We start from the raw sequence: 21,742 nt of genomic DNA on the forward strand, positions 1-21,742 counted from the left end.
TTTTTTACTCAACATATATGTAGTGTGAGTATGAAGGTGTCTGTGTCCAGTGGGAAAAGCGTAAAACATTGATATGCTACAACATTTGGAAACACATTATGAATATCACCATAATATTTTTCTGTGGTGTATTAATTATAGTAATTAATAAATTCTAAACTGAAAAATTGTAATTAAAAAAAATAAATAATACTTTTTCTTCCAACCCAAATAATTCTTTGCAGTTTTGAAATGCTTTATTTCTCTTTCATGTCCTTATTTAAACCCTATCAGACCCTTTCCCGCCTACCATTTGGGACCTGCTGGGTTGTTCTGTGCAGCTCCCTTTCCTGGCTGGGTTGAGCCTGGCATTAGCCCAAGAGTGCATTCCCTGATGGGGCACACATCTCCCCACAGCCAGAGCACACTGACCTCCAACAGTGCACCTGCCGGCGGTCCCAACCCAGCAGGAGAAGTGGACATGAGGTTGGCAGGCCCACTCCACATTGTGGCCCTAGTTGTCACAGTGGGTCTCACATGGATGGTAGTCGGGATCTTCCTGGGTGGGCCTGTCAGTGGATTTCCTCGCATCCAGCAATTCTTCAACAACTCAGAAAGCTCTGTGACTGCAGAAATATGGGCCAGGAACTACATGCCCCAGCCATGTCCTCAGGAGCACCTGGCTTTCCACATGGTTAGCAGGGCTGCCGACGTCTTGGAACTCAAGATCTGCCTTGAAGACAGGATGCTCACGAGCAGTGTCAATGACAATGTGGGCCATGGGCTGAACATTGCCCTGGTGAATGGAATCAGCCTGGAGCACATTGAGACAAGTGCCTCCAACATGTGGGCTGGAGATGTCAATGATCTGTTGAAGTTCATTCATCCACTGTATGAAGGCACCTTGGTGTTTGGGGCATCCTGTAACGACCCAGTCACCAAGATGAATGAAGAGACCAGGAATCTTTTCAGTGAGCTGGGCAGCAGGAATGCCAAGGAGCTAGCTTTCTGCAACAGCTGAGTGTATGTGGGGACCCAGGGTGTGCAGAACAGCAGTCCCTTTGAACAGCACGTGAAGAACATTAAGCACACCAACAAGTATGAGGGCTGGCCTGAGGCACTGGAGATGGAAGGCTGCATCCCATGGAGAAGTGTGGTCAGCTAGCACAGCCATGCACCAGGACCAGGCCAAGGGAGGCTGCCTGGTGCCAGCGCAGAGTCAAGGCCTCACCCCTGCCCAAGCAGGTGGCACACCAGCCCCAACACAGCAGGGCTCTGAGGCAGTGACCACAAGGCCCCAAGGTGATGGAGATGGTGGAGCTGGCCATTGTACTTTGTCCCAGGAGCCCAGGTACCCATCTCCTTTTCCTAAAGCTGGCCCCACAGTCAGACCCCACACTGCCCTTTCTTCCTTCACTCCTGGCCTCTCCTTCCCTATTCCCTAGAGCCCCTGACTGCAGAGGCTCTAGGTGCCCATCCTTCTCACTATAGCAACCACTTCGCAGGTTGGGCATCTTCCAGAACCTCTCCCTGCTGGACCCACTCACTATCTTGTGGTCCAAACTTGCTTACAGTGTGAGTGCTTTCAGTGAGCCAAACCTAGAGCCCACCTTCACCTGCCTGACTGCCTCCAGCCTCAATCTCAGCAGGAGAGGGTCCTCTTGGGGCAGACTGGCCTTGGGCAGTGGGGGAGCTGGAGCCTGGTCACAGCCCCTAATGCAGCACATGGCAATGGGTGATTGTCAAGGGGCCCATCTTCTAGGTGACTTCTTAATAAATTCACGCCCCCCCCAAAAAAACCACTATCAAGAAAAACATGGATATGGAAAGGCTCAGCTTTCTCCTCTCTCAAAGGAAACCCCTGGGCAGTCCCTCCTCATGTTCCTGCATTAAGACTTGCTCGCCTCCGCCCACACGAATTTCCCTGCCTCCCATTTTCACCTAAACTTTGTGTTGTTTTACCTTATTTTAACTGTTTGTGCAAGGGGATTTTTCAGTACGTGTTTCTCATCCCATAATCTGGAGGCAGTCCTGAGTCCCACTGAAATTATTGTGGTGCCAATATCTGGACTAAAGCAGGTTTGTTACTTTAAAAAATCTATCTTCCTGAAGAAACTATAGATCTGAAGCCTACTGAGATTGACTGAGGTTCTCTGTAGAAATTAGGAGATGGTTTCTGTACTTATTTTGTCATGGTACACATTAGGATGGAGAAGTGCTCCACAATCTCAGAGAATTTAAAAAAATTACATTAAATATTTTTTGAGTGACCACTGCTTTAGAACTTACCTTGCAAAGGCATGGGGGTGGGAGGTGTTTTACTGAATTATTTCAGACCAGAATGCACTGTGTATGTTACAAGTCTGGGGGTCGAATATCTACTTGGGTGCTATTCATTAGTAAATCAGTAAAATAAAGTCAGTACACATTACTAGTTAGTGTTACCATATATTTGTTTAATAAATACTTTGCAGGAAGTCATGTAATTTCTACTAAACTTGTAAAAAGATGAATATTACATGGTGCAAAATTCAAGTACATGCACCAGTATTTTGGGGAATGACACATACTGATGTACTGCAATTTTTATGATATGGTGATATTTAATCAAAATACAAAAGTGGAAAACTTAGAAAAATGAAGAAAATTTCAGAGCAAAAGTTTTATTTGAGCCTCCTTTCGGGTCCAATAAATGCTTATGGGAAAAATAAAATATTATGTCATAGTAGAAAAGGGAGACTTTAAGGTGTGAACAAAGATGTCACACAGGAGTATGGACAGCTTTGTGTCAGGAAGGAGTGGGGGATGGAGACGAGAAACAGATTATAGGTAGACTGTGTAGGACCCCTTGAACTTCACCCTCACTGTGTAATTAACAGCAACCTGCCTGTGATTAGTCATCCACCCTTGACCCTGGGGAAGGCACACATTTACAGGGGAGCCCACGCAGGCTCAAAAGGTAGATCTCTTTTCCAAGGATGAGTGTGTTTAGCCTGACCAGGTGCTGAGCAGAACCCAGGTCTGAAAAGGACAGAGAAAATGTCAATGTAGGTGACTCAGGAACAAGCTGATCTGAGCTGCTGTCATGATGCATTTGAGAAGAATGGATGATAATGTAAGGTGTAAGAAAGCAAAAGCAAATTATCTTATATAAAAAGGAATCTAATTTCATGAGTAAAAACAGTAAGGAAAAAACTGCATTAACACTGACTAGATAGTATATAATGTCAGTTGTTGTCCATGGAAGATAATGAATGTACTAAATTACAGAGCATTGAAGAACACACTATCAAAACTGTAGTCATGCAGGAGAGGAGGTGAGCAGCCCCTGCAAGTGGCTGCATGGGAGCCTGAGGAGTTCAAGGGAGGCATGATGGAGCAGCTGAGGACAACCTTGCAGGTCACACCCAGACCCTGGTCTGCAGGTATCCACACCTGCATGGGGAGGTATACTCTACTTAGAAATGATTAAGCAAACATAAAACAGAGAATGATCTTTCCTCTGCAAGGAAAGCAACTCCAAAATACAAGAAAACACTCTGGACATGAATTTGTACTCCAATTGCATTAATCATGATTTGTTTCCTCTCTCTTATGACTTTATTGTTCCACACAACCAGAATTTCAAGAACATGGCCAATTCCACCATGGTAATGGAATTTCTCCTCCTGGTCTCTCCTGATGGCTGGAAACTGAGTTTCCTCTATTTCATGGTATTCACACTGACCTTCCTGGGTACCTTATTAGGGAATCTTCTCATCATCACTGTCACCTCTGCTGGCCAGAACCTGCACACACCCATGTATTTCTTCCTTAGAATCCTGTCTAAATTGGACATGTGCTACATTCCCATCACTGTCCCCAAAGCCTGTATCAACTCTTTCACTGGCAATAGGGCCATTTCAGTGGCTGGATGTGCAATGCAAATCTCCTTGGTCATTTTTGGTGCATGTGTTGAACTTCTGTTTCTCACCATCATGGCCTGGGACCATTATGTGGCCATCTGCCAGCCCCTCCAGTACCCCATCATCATGAACCCTCAGTTTTGTGTTGGCATGAACCTGGCTTCACTGCTCAGTGGCCTGGTGTATGCAGGTGTGCACACTGGGAACACATTCCAGCTGTCCTTCTGCCAGTCAAACGTGGTCCAACAGTTTTTCTGTGATGTTCCCTTTCTGCTGAATCTCTTTGGCTTGGCCACAACCAGCAACATGATCCTTATTCTTGTTTCTGTGGTGTTTGTGTGTGGTGGTTGCTCTATTTTATTGCCACGTTATATATTCCCATACTTCCTACTGTTCTGAAATTTCCCATGAGAACCTCAGTGAAGGGCTTCACCATCTGCACCCCTCACATGCTCATGGTGTCCCTCTTCCTCAGTTCCATTGCACATTGTACCTGAGACCTTCAGCAACCCTGAACCAGGACATGGTTCCCTCTGCCTTTAATACCATGGCTTCTCCCTTCTTGAATTCTCTTGTCTACAGTCTCAGAAACAAACAGGTAAAGAAGCTGTGAGGAGCATAGTACAAAGACAGGGAAATGATAAAGATCCATTTTGGCATTATCCTAATTTCAGGGAGTGGAGTTAAATGAAATCAAATGCACTTCTGATCTGGGCTTTATAAGTTACCTGCCTACCCTACATTTACATTATTAGTTCACTTATTTTGTAAAATAATTTTTGTCATTTACCATATTATGCTACAGTTACTTCATAAAATGCATAACTTTGTCAATGCATTTAAATGTGTAAATATATTTCATTGCCTTTTTTAATTCATTTGTGGATATAAATATCAAAGTTTCTTCAAATACATCACAGTTCTTGTGTCTGTCACAGAGTAAAACTTTACAAATAAAACGTGCAGAGAACATAGAGTCACATAATCTGCTCTTTTTCAGAGCAGTGTCATTCATAAGCACTGTGCTGCATAATTGAGTCCACTTAATTACTTAAAAACATGTAAAATCAAATCCTAAAGAATTTATAGCCAAAAATGTAGAAAGAATCACAACAATATTATTTTCCTTCAGGAATATTAGGAAAGAAAAATCTCCTCATTCATGAAGAAAGCAGAAAACAAAGCTTACATTCTTTGTGTCCCACAAGTCAAACCCATCCACTGGGGAAGAGCACCCTGCACTTCCCAGTTGTTATGGTTGCTGGTCTCATTATGTCCAGGAGGGACCCAGTGTCAGGGACCATTCCTCGGGTCTGAGTTAAAGTCAGCTTTTGAGTGTTTTCTTCCCCATGTCTTACTTTTGCAATGATTATGCTAATGAATCATGCCTGATAATGATGACAAGATGGACGGTAATTGTCTGCCCTCAGTATCAGACACATGTTAATTACACAACTTCTTTCAGTGGACTGGAGTTCATAAAGTAAACTCCTGACTGTACTTGTGGCCGTCTTTGTTGTTGTTGTTTTCAGCAGAGATTTAACTCAAGGGTGCATCCCCAGCCCTATTTCAGTTTTATCACAGAAAACAGGGTCTTTCCAAGTTGCTCAGGACCTCCCTAAGTTGCTGAGCCTGGCTTCCAATGTGAGATCCTCATTCCTCAACCTCCCCAACCCCTGGAAATGCAGGAATGCACTCCTGTTCCCAGTGTGTGGCAGCTCATCATCTCACACAAGGTATTTCTCTCAAAACATTTTAGTATTCTTTCTGGCATATACCATGCTAATCATTAATCATAAATGACATATGCTCAATGTCAAGTTACTAGAAGTACCGTATAACAATATGAGAAAAAATGTCTATGCAATATCACAATCAATACAGTAAATTCCAAATTATAAAACATAATTTTGGGCTTCCAAGTCAGATCTTGACTGCCTACCCACCAATTCTGGACTTGGCACCTGTGCTCTGGCTCCCCAGCATGTTTGGAGGCTGGTGCATGCATCTTGAATTATTGCTAAGTGTGTTGCCACCCTCATTGGAGGGGTGGTTGCTGCCCTGAGATGCCTGCAAGAGACTGGAGGATCTTTGAGAGGTACTGTGCTTGCATCGAGATACTGAGGACTGGGAGGTCTAAGTGGTGGATGACTGTGTACTATAGATTTTTTAAATTGTTCATTTTTAATTTTTTCTCATTCTATTTTCCTTTAATTCCTGTGTTTCCTCTGAGTCTCTTTCTCCCTTTTCTCATGCTAAAGACCAACTTCTTTAGATCCTGCTCTCACTCTTCCCTTGATATTGTAATTCTGTATACCCACTTCTTATCCCATTAACAGTTACATCCTACACCCATCCCCACCTCTTCATCCATCAATATAAATTGCAGAGCTCATTGCAAGCCTATTTGTTATACTGTAGATAATAATCAAACTCATTCTATCTGTTTATTAGAATACTGTTAGTGCCTTCATGGGGGTTCTCTGGTTAAGCGCTATATTTTTTGCTTTGGGTGTTGCTAATATTGATCTCCCCCTGAAAGGAGAGGTGTTGAAAACCTGCAGGGTCATATTAAGCCTACAGGGAGAAAGTTCAATACCTCAAATCTTCACTGCTAGAGGGAAAGATATAGGAATCACATGAAAAAAGCAGTGGAAAAAAGTGTCCCTTAAAAACCAAGATGCTATTGTGATAGAATCCAATGATGGTATGGCAGTAGAAATGACAGAAAACGAATTTAGAATGTACATAATTGAAATGATCCATGAAGCAAAGAATGAGATAAGAGAAAATGGAGGCAATGTCTATTCAATCCAATAAACACTTAAAAGAGCAAATTCAGGAAGCAAAAGATCATATCAATAAGAAGATACAGATTCTGAAAAAAAAAAACAGAAATACTTGAAATGAATGAAACAATAAACCAAATAACTCAATACAAAGCATCAAGAAAAGAACAGATCTCATGGAAAACAGAATCTAAGATGATGAAGACAAAATATTAATCTTGAAAATAAAGTTGAACAAAATGTAAAGATTGTAGGAAATCAAGAATACCATGAAAAGTTGAAGTTTAAGAATTATTGGAATTGAAGAAGGCACAGAGATACAAATCAAAGGAATGAACAATCTGTTAAAAAAAAATCAGAAAATTTCCCAAACTTGAAGAATGAAATGGAAAATCAAAAACAAGAGGCTTAGAGAGCACCACATACACAAAATTACTACAGATCCACAACAAGGCACATTATTTTAAAAAACCTGACATATGAAATAAAGATAAGATTTTAAAGTTTGTGAGAGAAAAGCATCAGATTACATATAGGGGGAAACCAATACTGATATCAGCAGATTTCCCAGCCCAGACCCTAAAAGCTAGAAGGGCCTGAAAGAATGTGGATGCCAACCAAGAATCTTAAACCCAGCAAAACTAACTTTCAGATTTGAAGATGAAATAATATCTGTCCTCAATAAACAAAAGTTAAAAGAATTTACAAATAGAAAACCTGCACTACAGAACATTCTCAGCAAACTATTTTATGAGGAGGAAGTGTAAACAACAATGTAAGTCAGCAAAGGGAGGGACTAACTTAAAGAAAAATCTATTCAAAGGAGAAAACAAGCCAAGTTAAAAACCAAAAGTAAGCCCAAATGACTGTGAATACAAATCATATCTCAATAATAACCCTGGATGTTAATGGCCTAAACTAATTATTCAAAATACATAGACTAGCAGATTGAACTAAAAAGTAAGACCCAACCACAGGCCGCATCTCATAGAAAAAGAGATTCACAGACTGAAGGTGAAAGGATGGGAAAAAACCTACCATGCCCACGGACTGAATAAAAAAGCAGGGGTCTCCATCCTCGTGTCAGATAAAGTTGACATCAAACCTAAGTTAGTCAGAAGGGATAAAGAAGGACATTTCATACTGCCTAAGAGAACCATAAAGCAGCAAGACATATGAATGTAAATATTTATGCCCCAAACGATGGTGCATCCATGTACATCAAACAAATCCTTTCTCAATTTCAGGGAAAATATAGACTGCAACACAGTAATACTGGGCGACATTAACCCACCACTGTTACTGCTGGATAGATCCTCCAAACAAAAACTAAACAAAGAAACTATAGAATTAAATAATACAATCAGTGATTTAGAATTAACAGACATATGTAGAGTATTTCATTCATCATCAAGTGAATAAACTTTCTTCTCAGCCACTCTTTGATCCTTCTCCAAAATGGACAATATGCTATGCCACAAGGCAGCCATTAGTAAATACAAAAAAATAGAGATACTACCTTGTATTCTATCAGATCATAATGGAATATAATTAGAATTCAATGATAAAATAAAAAACAAAAATGTCTCCAACACCTGGACTCTAAATATGCTATTGAATGATACAATGATAACAGAAGACATCAGGGAGGAAATAGAAAAATTCTTAGAGATAAATGAGAACAATGACACAACATATCAAAATCTCTGGGACACTCTGAAAGCAGTCCTAAGAGGAAAGTTAATTGCATTGAGCTCATACATTAAAAGAATAAAAAACCAACAACTAAAATGACCTAATATTACATCTTGAAGACCTTGAAAAAGAAGAAGAGAACAACATTAAAAGTAGTAGAACATGGGAAATAATTAAATTCAGAACTGAAATCAATGAAATTGAAACAAGTGAATCAATTCAGAATATTGATGAAACACAAAGTTGGTTCTTAGAAAAAGTAAACAAAATTGATAAATGCTTAGCCACACTATCGAAGAGAAGGAGAAAGAAAACTCAAATTGCTAGAATTTGTGATGAAAAAGGAAAGATCAGGACAGACACCATTGAATTACATAACATTATTAGAAGCTACTTTGAAAATCTATACTACAACAAAATAGAAAATCTCAAAGACATCGACAGGTTTCTAGAGACATACACAACTAAAACAGATCAATCTCAAGCACCAAAATAGAAGCCATCAAAAGCCTACAAATCAAGAAAAGCCCAGGACCAGCTGGATTCTCAGTCAAGTTCTACAAGGCCTTCAAGGAAGAACTCCTTCCAGTACTCAGCAAAGTATTCCATGAAATAGAAAAGAAGGGAACCTTTCAAACTCATTCTATGAAACTAGTATCACTCTGATACCAAAACTACACAAAGACACATCAATGAAAGAAAACTTTAGACTAATATCACTGATGAACCTAGATGAAAAAAATCCTTAACAAAATCCTAGCAAATCACATAGAAAAACATTAAAAAGATAGTACACCATGATCAAGTGGGTTTTATCCAAGGGATGCAAGGTTGGTTCAACATCTGGAAATCAATAAATGTAATTCATCACATCAACAGACTTAAAGTTATGAATCAAATGATTATTTCAATAGAGGCTGAGAAAGCATTTTATAAAATATAGCACCCCTTCAAGCTCAAAACACTATAAAAAATAAGGGCAGTAGGAACATACCTCAACATTTTACAGGCTATCTATTCTAAACCCATGGACAACATCATTCTAAATGGAGTAAAACAGAAAGCATTACCTCTGAAAACTGGAACAAGACAGGGATGCCCTCTTTTACCACTTCTGTTCAACATTGTCCTTGAAGCACTAGCCAGAGCAATCAGAGAGGTCAAAGAAATTAAAGAGATTTGAATAGAAAAAGAAGACCTCAAGCTATCACTCTTAGCTGATGACATCATTTTATATTTAGAGGATCCCAAAAACTTCCTCAGAAAATTTATTGAACAAATAAATGAATTCAGCAAAGTAGCAGGATATAAAATCAATACACATACATCTAATGCATTTCTATTCATAAGTGATGGATCCTCTGAAAGAGAAATTAGGAAAACCACTCCATTCACAATCACTTCAAAAAAAGGAAATACTTGGGAATTAATCTAGGAAAAGAGGTGAAAGACCTCTACAATGAGAACTACAGAACCCTACAAAAAGAAATTAATGAAAACTTTAGAATAGGGAAAGATCTCCCATGTCTTTGAATAGGCAGAATTAATATTGTCAAAATGACCATACTACCAAAGGCACTATACAGATTCAATGCAATTCCAATTAAAATTCCAATGACATTTCTCATAGAAATAGAGAAAGTAATCATGAAATTCATCTGGAAGAATAAGAGTCAAGGCAATCCTGAGCAAGAAGAGTGAAACAAGAGGTATCACAATACCAGACTTTAAACTATACTACAGAGCTATAGTAACAAAAATGGCATGGTATTGGTGCACACACACACACACAAAAAAAAAAAAAAAAAAAAAAAAAAAAAAAAAAAAGGCAGACCAATGGTACAGAATAGAAGACACAGAAACAAACCCACATAAGTACAGTTATCTCATACTAGGCAAAGGTGCCAAAAATATAATACGAAGAAAAGATAGCCTGTTCAAAAAATGGTGCTAGAAAACTGGAATCAATATGTAATAAAATAAAATTAAAACCTTGCCTCTCACCCTGCACAAAACTCAACTCAAAATGGATCAAGGACCTAGGAATTAGACCAGAGATGCTGCACCAAATAGAAGACCAAGTAGGCCCAAATTTTCATCATGTTGGCTTAGGAGAGACTTACTTAACAAGACTTTCAAAGCACAAATAATCAAAGTAAGACTCAATGAATGGGATGGATTCAAACTAAAATGCTCTTTCTCAGCAAAAGATACAACTAATAATTTCAAAAGGGAGCTTATAGAGTGGGAGAAAATCTTTTCCACATGCACTTCAGATAGAGCACTAATCTCTATCTGAAAATTTATAAAGAACTTACAAAACTTTATACTAAAAATACAAAGAACCAAATCAATAAAAGGGACGAGAAACAGGATAGATACTTTACAGAAGAAGATATACAGGTGATTAACAAATATATGAAAAAGTGTTCAAATTCTGTAGTAATTACAGAAATGCAAATTAAAACAACTCTAAGATTTCATCTTACCACAATTAGAATGGCTATTATGAAGAACAGAACAATAATAAGAGTAGGTGTGTGTGGCGGGGAAGGCACACTTTTAAATTTCTGGTGGAGTTGCAAATTGGTGCAGCCACTCTGGAAAGCAGTATGAATATTCCTTAGAAAACTTGGAATAGACCCACCTTTTAACTCCATTATCCTATTCCTCGATTTATACCCAAAGAACTTAAAATTAGCATACCATAATAATGAAACCACATAAATGTTTAAAGTAGTTCAATTCTCAATAGCTAGATTGTGGAACCAACTTAGATGCCCTTCAACAGATGTCTGCATAAAGAAACTGTGGCATATATACTCAATGGAATATTAACCAGTCATAAAGAAGAATAATATTATGGCATTTACAAATAAATGGATTGAATTGGAAAATACCATGCTAAGAGAAATAAGCCAATACCAAAAACCAAGTGCTGAATGTTTCCCTCATAAGTGAATGATGATACATATTGGGGGTGTGGCAAGTGGGAGGCAAGAGAAGAATGGTGAAACTTTAGGTAGAGGGAAATGAGAGCAGTGATGGTGTGGGAGTATGAAAAATGATGGAATAAGTCAGACATCATTACCCTATGTATATGTATGACTACATGAATGGTGTGAACCTACATCATGTACAACTCTAGAAATAAAAATTTGTAACCAACTTGTATACAATGAATCAAAATGCAGGTGTGTGAAAGTAAACAAAAAGAAAACAAGATCAGTTAACACTACTGTAGATGGTAATGCACGTAAATATTTATTTTTATTTATGACAATATATTTTAAAAATAAAATGATCTATACATATAAAAATGAATAAATAATAAAATAGAAGAAAAAGTAAAAGATAATTTTGTTCATCAGTACACTAATAGGAAAGAATGATGAAAAGCATGAATGTATTTATTACCTATGAAAATAGGAAAGCTTAAATATACATAATTAATAAATTGATGCAGTTCTTAAAGTTTGCTGACAAGGGAACACGTTCAAGGGGAATCAATGAACACCCAGTGCTGGATGATGCAGGAAGCCTTGGCTTGCTTAATAGAATCCAACTCAGAACACAAGCCCTATCCACCAACTGTGTCCCACGGCTTCTGGATCTCACTGCTCCACATTCCCTGCTAGAGCAGAAGGACCTTCAGAGAACCCCAGTCAGTTCTGCACACTCCACCTTGACATGCATTTCCTCTACAAGTAAAGCTCACTGAATCCTAGTTCATGAATTTTTTATGAGTTGAGGTAGCCAGGTAAATTAAGTTTAAATTCAATGGGTAAAGTTAGGAAGCAATTAAGTTGCAACCCCCATTCCTATTGAGAGGTGTCTCTCTGGGGCATAGTTTTGGACATTTAATTTCTCTTTCTTATTGAAAGACCTGGTAGCAAAGGAGATGAAAAAATTAAATATGATATAAGTACCTCATAATATCTCAAATTTTATGTCAAATAATGCAAAACACTGTAGGTATGTGGATGTGGTAAGGAACTTGTAAGGAACTTCTGCAGAATGTGGCAAAAACTTTTACTGTGCATACTAGTTATGAATCAAGAAATGGATATTTTTATAGTAATATCGCTTATGTCAAAGGTACACTTTTGAAAGCCAGTTTTTCTCAAATATTAGGTCTATCCTAAAAAGGACACTATTTAAAAATACTTATTAGAGCACTGTTTTGTGTTTATGTGCTTTGACCTGCACAGATGTTAATTCAGATACCAGCGAGGGGTGATGTGGGATTATTAAAAATACATACTAACATTAAAGACAGATGGAATCATGTGGAACACTCATTTCTGGTTGAGAACAGTGACCCAGAGCTGGCTCAGCATGTTTATTATATAGGTATATCATCAAAGGTTATTTCTGAGAAAGTTTCTGCATAGCAGACAGGAATGAGGGTCACAGCACTGAGTCAAAATTATGGTTATTTTGCTATTCTCGGAATTCCCTGTCCCAGGGGACGAGTTCCTCAGTTTGAAGGTTATGGCTTATTTCTGAGCTTTGCACACTTTCCCTAGGAAGGACATCACCATAATAAATGGACAATCATAATTGTACTTATGCTCAGGGAGTTCCCAGCACAAACAGTCACCAAAATGACAAGGATATCAAATGCCTTAATCCACATCACCACTTCTCATGACTAGGATTTTCAATGCTTTGTAGAATTAAAACTGCAGAAGACAAAGATTTATCACAGCACATAGTTAAAAATTTGATGAGAAAGCTTAGCAAACAACAAGACAATGTAGTAGCATTATATAGATCATTTTAAGGTAATATTCATGACTGAGAACTTTAGTCCATATCCATCAGACTTTTTCCAGTTTATTTTTGTAAGATCTTTAGAATATTTATACAAACACCAAAAACATATAACATTATAAGAAAAGTTATTTCTATCAGTACAGTTAAAAATCATATTTGACCAGAGGTTAAAACAGATCATTTTCAAAAAAAGAAAACTGAGGCCAAAGAAGAAGTGTTTGTAAAGAGATTGCAGATCCTAAAGAGATGCTAAGTATTTCATACCTAGACAACAGGAAAGGCTATCTAAGGAATTGCAAGACCACAATCCTTGCACACTCAAAGATATAGAAGTGAAAATTCTCAGGAGAAGGGTCTTGGGGCCTCCCTGCTTGCACAGGGGACCCAGCAAGTGAGAGTACTATGAGCAAGGAAGACATTCAGAAACCATCATGAAATTAATTTTAGGAACCCAACTATGGTGTGAGCTGTCATCAGACTTAGCATCATTTACATGATGCTGGCTCTGCAGAAACGCAGGATAATCAAGGTAACAGGTCATGATGACTTCCACCATCATTTCAAAGAAAGGCCTGTTAATCCAAGAAAATTGCAGCATAGTCTGAGGCCTGGCCAGCTGTCCCTGACTGGGTAATGGAAGAATCTCTGAAGGTGAAGCCAAAGTCAGAATGGAATCCCCAGAAATTAATTGTTAAAGTAGCATGAAATGTCTGCCAGGAAAAGCTTCTGGCTGCAGAGAGAGCTAAAGGCAGAGAGAGCACTTCTGCTCTAAAACTGGCAAGACCACTAGGGCAGGAATTCCCAGCCCTCTGGAAGGAACATCTCAGTCAAGGGTCCTAGATGGTTTATGAGGAATTATGGGTGGAGTTCTGTTTCCTCTGCTGGTTTTGGTTTTCCTCCTGACCATCCATTCTTTCCATAGCCATGTCATTCCCTTTTTTAATGGAAAGGCTTACATTTTACCAGGGAATGTGGGATGTATGTAACTCAATTTTGATTTTATTGGTGCTCAGAGCCAAGGGTTTACTTTCAGCTTCAGGTGAGATTCTTGACTTGTACTTTTGGGCAAAGATGGAATTTTAAGACTATGGGAACCTTGGAAATAGACTAAATTCATTTTGCAATGTGAAATGGACAAGAGATTTACATGACCAGTGGTGAAATGTTATGAATGGGTTGTGAGATTGCTCCCAAAAGTTCCTATATTTGGGCAGAAATTTTTAATTGTGAAATGATTGGATTATGAGAGTTGCAACCTAATCAATCCATCCTGGTTTGAATGAACTGAGTGAGTGGGAGCTTTAACCATGTGGGGGCATTGACGGAGGAGGTGGAACACTGTCATTAATCCCTGGAACAATCATCTTCATTACATCCCCTTTCCCATTCCTGGTCTTTGCTTATGACAGCCAATCCTGAGCAGTTTCCCTCTGCTGGGTCCTTCCTCAATGTGCCCACACCATGGGCAAAAGGTCATCAAATAGGTTGACAATAAACTATACCTCTGAACCCATGAGTCAGAAAATGATTTGCCTCACCTGAGTTAGCATTCACTTCTTGTGGATTATTTTAAACCAGGTATTTTGGTCACAGAAATAAAAATCTTACTGATAACAATTATTCATCAAAATCGTACAGAGTACAGAGTGTATGCCAGAGATATAAAAAATTGCAAAATATAAAATAATCAATAAATCAGTCTCATTATATTAAAGGACTGAGGAGAAATGGGTCCAAAAAAGGAAGTGTTGATTAAAATATTTCCTGCATATGCATATAATGGAATGTCATTCATCTTTAAGGCATGAAATAATGAAACAGTATAAAAGGTGGAGTAATTTTGAAAAAGTTAGATTAAGTCAAGCAAGAAGAAAGATCATAAATTGAATGCTTTTATTTATATGAAATTTGACAAATATTTAAATTCTACTATACAGAATATACTTAGAGTGTTTGAGTGGTTGAAAGTAGGAATAACAGGGACAGCATGTGTAACAGATTAGATGGTTCATCTGAACTAACAAAAGTATTTGGGAACAAGTTGTAGCTGGATGTTGTGCAACTTTTTTTTTTCTGTTTTTCTTCTGTTTCTTTTTTTTATTGTAAACAAATGGGATGCATGTTGTTTCTCTGTTTGTACATGGCGTAAAGGCATACCATTTGTGTAATCATAAATTTACATAGAGTAATGTTGTTTCATTCTGTTATTTTCTCCCATCCCCCCACCCCTCCCACATCTCTTTACCTTCTACACATTACTTCCTTCCTCCATACTTGCCCCCCTCGCTAACCCTAACTCTAACCCTAACACTAACCCTTCCCTCCCCCCCATTATGTGTCATCCTCCACTTATTAGCAATATTATTCATCCTTTGGCTTTTTGAGATTGGCTTATCTCACTTAGCATGATATTCTCCAATTTCATCCATTTGCCTGCAAATGCCATGATTTTATCATTCTTTATGGCTGAGTAATATTCCATTGTATATATATACCACAGCTTCTTTATCCACTCATCAATTGAAGGGCATCTAGGTTGGTTCCACAGTCTGGCTATTGTGAATTGAGCAGCTATGAACATTGATGTGGCTGTATCTCTATAGTATGCTGATTTTAAGTCCTTTGGGTATAGGCCAAGGAGTGGGATAGCTGGGTCAAATGGAGGGTTCATTCCAAGTTTTCTAAGGAATCTCCACACTGCTTTCCAGAGTGGCTGCACTAATTTGCAGCCCCACCAGCAATGTATGAGTGTACCTTTCTCCCCACATCCTCGCCAACACCTGTTGTTGCTCGTATTCTTGATAATCGCCATTCTAATTGGGGTGAGATGGAATCTTAGGGTGGTTTTGATTTGCATTTCTCTTATTACTAGAGATGTTGAGCATTTTTCCATATGTTTGTTGATTGCTTGTAGATCTTCTTCTGTGAAGTGTCTATTCATTTCCTTAGCCCATTTGTCGACTGGATTATTTGAATTCTTGGAGTAGAGTTTTTTGAGTTCTTTATAGATTCTGGAGATTAGTGCTCTATCTGAAGTATGATTGGCTAAGATATTCTCCCACTCTGTAGGCTCTTTCTTTGCATTGCTGATAGTTTCCTTTGCCGAGAGAAAGCTTTGTAGTTTGAATCTATCCCAGTGGTTGATTCTAGCTTTTATATCTTGTGCTATGGGAGTCCTGTTAAGGAAGTCTGATCCTAGACCAACAAGGTGAAGATTTGGACCTACTTTTTCTTCTATACTCTGCAGGGTCTCTGGTCGGATTCCGAGGTCCTTAATCCATTTTGAGTTTAGTTTCATGCATGGTGAGAGATATGGGTTTAGTTTCATTCTGTTGCATATGGATTTCCAATTCTCCCAGCACCATTTGTTGAAGATGCTATCTTTCTCCATTGCATATTTTTGGCCCCTTTGTCTAGTATGAGAAAATTGTATTTATTTGGGTTTGTATCCGTGTCCTCTATTCTGTACCATTGATCTACCTTTATATTTTGATACCAATACCATGCTGTTTTTGTTACTATTGCTTTGTAGTAGAGTTGAAGATCTGGTATTGCAATACCCCCTGTTTCACTCTTCCTGCTAAGGATTGCTTTAGCTATTCTGGGTTTCTTATTCTTCCAGATGAATTTCATAATTGTTTGCTCTATTTCTGTTAGGTACGTCATTGGGATTTTAATTGGAATTGCATTGAATTTGTATAGCACTTTAGGTAGTATGGCCATTTTGACAATATTAATTCTTCATATCCAAGAACATGGAAGATCTTTCCATCTTCTAAGGTGTTCTTTAATTTCTTTCTTTAGTTTTGTATAGTTCCCATTGTAGAGGTCTTTCACCTCTTTTGTGAGATTGATTCCCAAGTATTTTCTTTTTTTCGAGGCTATTTTGAATGGGGTAGTTCTCCTAATTTCTCTTTCTGAAGATTCATCACTTATGTATAAAAATGCATTGGATTTATGTGCACTGATCTTGTAACCTGCTACTTTACTGAATTCACTTATGAGTTCTAAGAGTTTTCTGGTGGAATTTCCAGGTTCCTCTAAATATATAATCATGTCATCAGCGAACAGGGATAGTTCGAGTTCTTCTTTTCCAATTCGTATCCCTTTAATTTCTTTGGTTTGTCTAATTCCTCTGGCCAGAGTCTCAAGAATGCTATTGAATAAAAGTGTTGAAAGAGGGCATCCCTGCCTTGTTCCAGTTTTTAGGGGGAATGCTTTCAGTTTTTCACCATTTAGAATGATATTAGCCATGGGCTTAGCATAAATGGCCTTTACAATGTTAAGGAATGTTCCCACTATCCCTATTTTTTCTAGTGTTTTGACCATGAAGGGGTGCTGTATTTTATCAAATGCTTTTCCTGCATCTATTGAAATAATCATGTGATTCTTGACTTTAAGTCTATTAATATGGTGAATTACGTTTATTGATTTCCTGATGTTGAACCAACCTTGCATCCCTGGGATGAAACCCACTTGATCATGGTGCACTATCTTTTTAATATGTTTTTGTAAGCGATTTGCTAAAATTTTGTTGAGAATTTTGTGTCGATGTTCATTAAGGATATTGGTCTGAAATTTTCTTTCCTTGATGAGTCTCTGTCTGGTTTAGGTATGAGTGTGATATTGGCTTCATAGAATGAGTTTGGGAGGGTTCCCTCCTCTTCTATTTTATGGAATACTTTGAGAAGTATTGGAATGAGCTCTTCTTTGAAAGTTTTGTAGAACTCGGCTGAGAACCCATCTGGTCCCGGACTTTTCTTTGTTGGTAGGTTTTTGATGACTTCTTCTATTTCAGTACTTGAAATTGGTCTATTTAAATTGTTTATGTCCTCCCCGTTCAGTTTAGGCATTTCATATGTCTCTAGAAACCTATTGATGTCTTCGAAATTTTCTATTTTGTTGGAGTATAGATTTTCAAAATAGCTTCTAATTATGTTTTGTATTTCAATCCTGTCTGTTTTGATATTTCCTTGTTCATTCCGAATTTTAGTGATTTGGGTTTTCTCTCGTCTTCTATTTGTTAGTGTGGCTAAAGGTTTATCAATTTTGTTTATTTTTTCGAAGAACCAACTATTTATTTTGTCAATTTTTTGTATTGTTTCTTTTGTTTCAATTTCATTGATTTCAGCTCTGAGTTTAACTATTTCCTGTCTTCTACTACTTTTGTTGCTGTTCTGTTCTTCTTTTTCTAGGGCTTTGAGCTGTAGTGTTAGGTCGTTTATTTGTTGAGTTTTACTTCTTTTATTAAATGCGCTCCATGAAATAAATTTTCCTCTAAGTACTGCTTTCATAGTGTCCCAGAGATTTTGATATGATGTTTCTTTGTTCTCATTTACCTCTAGGAATTTTTTAATTTCCTTCCTAATATCTTCTGTTATCCATTCATCATATAATAGCATATTGTTTAATCTCCAGATGTTGGAATAGTTTCTGTGTTGTACTCTTTCATTTATTTCTAACTTCAATCCATTACGATCTGATAGAATACATGCTAGTGTCTTTATCTTCTTGTATTTGCTAACATTAGCTTTGTGGCATAATATATGGTCTATTTTAGAGAAGGATCCATGTGCTGCTGAGAAGAAAGTGTATTCGCTCTTGGTTGGATGGTATATTCTATAAATGTCTGTTAAGTCTAAATTATTGATTCTGTTATTGAGATCTATGGTTTCTTTGTTCAATTTTTGTCTGGAAGATCTGTCCAGTGGTGAGAGAGGCGTGTTAAAATCACCTAGTATTATTGTGTTATGCTCTATTTGGTTTCTGAAATTGAGAAGGATTTGTTTGACGTACATGGATGAGCCACTGTTTGGGGCATAGATGTTTTTGATTGTTATATCTTGCTGATTTATGCTTCCCTTAAGCAGTATGAAATGTCCTTCTTTATCCTTTCTGACTAACTTTGGCTTGAAGTCCACATTATCGGAAATGAGGATGAATACTCCAGCTTTTTTGCTGAGTCCATGTGCATGGTATATTTTTCCCCATCCTTTCATGTTAGTCTATGGGTATCTTTTTCTATGAGGTGAGTCTCTTGCAGGCAACATATTGTTGGATCTTTCTTTTTAATCCAGTCTGCCAGTCTATGTCTTTTGATTGATGAATTCAGGCCATTAACATTCAGGGTTATTATAGAGAAATGATTTGGTTCCCCGGTCATTTGGTTCATTTTTTAAATTTTGTTTATTTATTTGTTTGACACAACTAGTTTCTTCCTTTATTTGACAATTCCTTTAGGATAATTCCTCCCTTTGCTGATTTGCTTCTTTGTTTTTCATCTCTTCCTCATTTAATATTTTGCTGAGAATGTTCTGTAATGCTGGCTTTCTTTTTGTAAATTCTTTTAGCTTTTGTTTATCATGGAAGGATTTTATTTCATCGTCAAATTTGAAGGTAAGTTTTGCTGGGTATAAGATTCTTGGTTGGCATCCAATTACTTTCAGGGCTTGAAAAATGTTGTTCCAGGCCCTTCTAGCTTTTAGGGTCTGGATTGAAAAATCTGCTGATATCCGTATTGGTTTCCCCCTGAATGTAATTTGGTTCTTTTCTCTCACAGCCTTTAAAATTCTGTCTTTATTTTGTATGTTAGGCATTTTCATTATAATGTGCCTTGGTGTGGGTCTGTTGTAATTTTGTGTATTTGGAGTCCTATAAGCCTCTTGAACTTGATTATCCATTTCATTCTTCAGATTTGGGAAATTTTCTGATATTATTTCATTGAATAAGTTGTTCATTCCTTTGGCTTGTTTCTCTAGGTATTCCTCTATTCCAATAATTCTTAAATTTGGCCTTTTCATGATATCCCATAGTTTTATCGATTCTGTTCATGATTTCTTACCATCTTCTCTGTTTGTTCAACTTTGTTTTCAAGGTTAAATATTTTGTCTTCAATGTCTGAGGTTCTGTCTTCCAGGTGTTGTATCCTATCAGATATGCTTTCTATGGAGTTCTTCATTTGGTTTATTGTTTCCTTCATGTCAAGGATTTCTGTTTGGTTTTTTTTTCAATATCTCTAACTCTTTATTGAAATGATCTTTTGCTTCTTGTATTTGCTCTTTTAACTGTCGATTGGTGCGATCATTCAATGCTTGCATTTGCTCTTTCATCTCATCGTTTGCTTCTCTGATCATTTTAATTATGTACATTCTGAACTCCTTTTCTGTCATTTCTTCTGCCATGCTGTCATTGGGTTTTATTGATGTAACATCTAGATTTGTTTGCAGCATTTTCTTTCCTTGTTTTCTCATATTGTTCAGGTATCAGTGGACTGCTGAGATATTGCAGATTTCCTCTATTGACTTACAATGTCCCTGAAGATTTCTATATATATCCCCCCTTAGCCTTCAGTAGGATGAAGTCCTGGAGGAAGTTGATAATGTGGTGCTCCACAAGGAAGCTGCCTCTCTAGGAGTGTTGGCCTTCAAATGGGGTATAATCCCTGCTAGTGTTCACAGGTGCCTCCACTTGTTGACCAATGCTCATTCAAAGGGGACCTAGGCTGCGGGCTGAAGCAAGGCCTGTTTGGGCCTGAGTCTCTGGTTTTACCGTCCTTGTGGGAAAACCTCACCCAGCAGGGAAGACTCACCTGGTGGGTAGGTCTCGCTGGTCAGTTCCCTCCTAGAGGTTCCCCTCAATTTATAGCTACCGCCTGGGCTGGGCTGCCTTCCTCTCCAAAGTTCCCAGGGGCCCGGCCCTACCTCCTGGGCCTGGGAGCCTCACCCTTCGCAGATGAATCTCCTTAGGCTGCCCCTCCTCAGAGAATCTGCCCGCAGGCCTGGAACCTTCGCTCCGCCCTAAGCCTGTCTCTGTGCGGCTCTTCCACCCAGAAGCCTCCTAGATCCTGGGACTCTGCTCTGCACCTAATCGCTTGGCTATGCGGCCCCTCCTCTGAGCAGCCACCTGGGGCCCCGTACAATCACTCTGAGTCCCAGAGACCCGCCACACGCCTTTCCTCCAGACAGCTGCCCAGTATTCCAGTGCGGTCACTAGGAGTCCAAGAAACTCACTTCATGCCTCCTTCTCCCACCAACCACCCATAGCCCTGGGCAATCAATCACTCCGAGTCGAAGTGACCCTCCCCGTTCCTCCTCCTTCTCCAGATAACCCCCCGGGTGTTCAGGAGCGGTCGTTCTGAGTGGCTCTGAATCCACGTGACCCGCTGCACTGGTCCTCTGGGCAACCGCCCGGAGCTCTGGTGTGGCCACTCAAGACCAAGCGACCCACCACGCTCCTCCTCCAGGCAGCCCCCCTGTGTTCAGGAGCGGTCGCTTTAAGTCCAAACAACTCACCACTCGCCTTCTCCTCTGAGCAGCCGCCTGGAGCGCTAATGTAGTCACTGCCTGTGCAACTTTTTGATGTGGAAAATAATACATCTTTGTTCACAATGACCTATAACAACTGTTAACATTATGACATGTGGAATTCATCACAAAGATAAGAAATGTTGCTGCTGGATTCAGACAGTGTTAGATGTTTCCCACTTGCAGTTTGCTGAGTGACTGAGAGTCCCACACCACTCTTAATGTCACCTGATCCCAATATACACCCCGAACTCACATTGAGGTGAAGGAGGCAGAGATGAAAACACCTAGT

The 21,742-nt window shown here is 38.7% G+C and overlaps 1 pseudogene across 1 annotated transcript; it reads left to right on the forward strand.

The window, feature by feature from the left end:
* Positions 1-310: 310 nt before the first annotated feature.
* Positions 311-1,242, forward strand: LOC306664006 (protein FAM3A-like; annotated as a pseudogene). The gene has a single exon. The product of its transcript is annotated as a protein FAM3A-like (transcript).
* The last annotated feature ends 20,500 nt before the right edge of the window (positions 1,243-21,742 follow it).

This window comes from Sciurus vulgaris (genome assembly GCF_902686455.1).
Source record: "Sciurus vulgaris genome assembly, chromosome: 6".
Classification (NCBI taxonomy): Eukaryota; Metazoa; Chordata; class Mammalia; order Rodentia; family Sciuridae; genus Sciurus; species Sciurus vulgaris.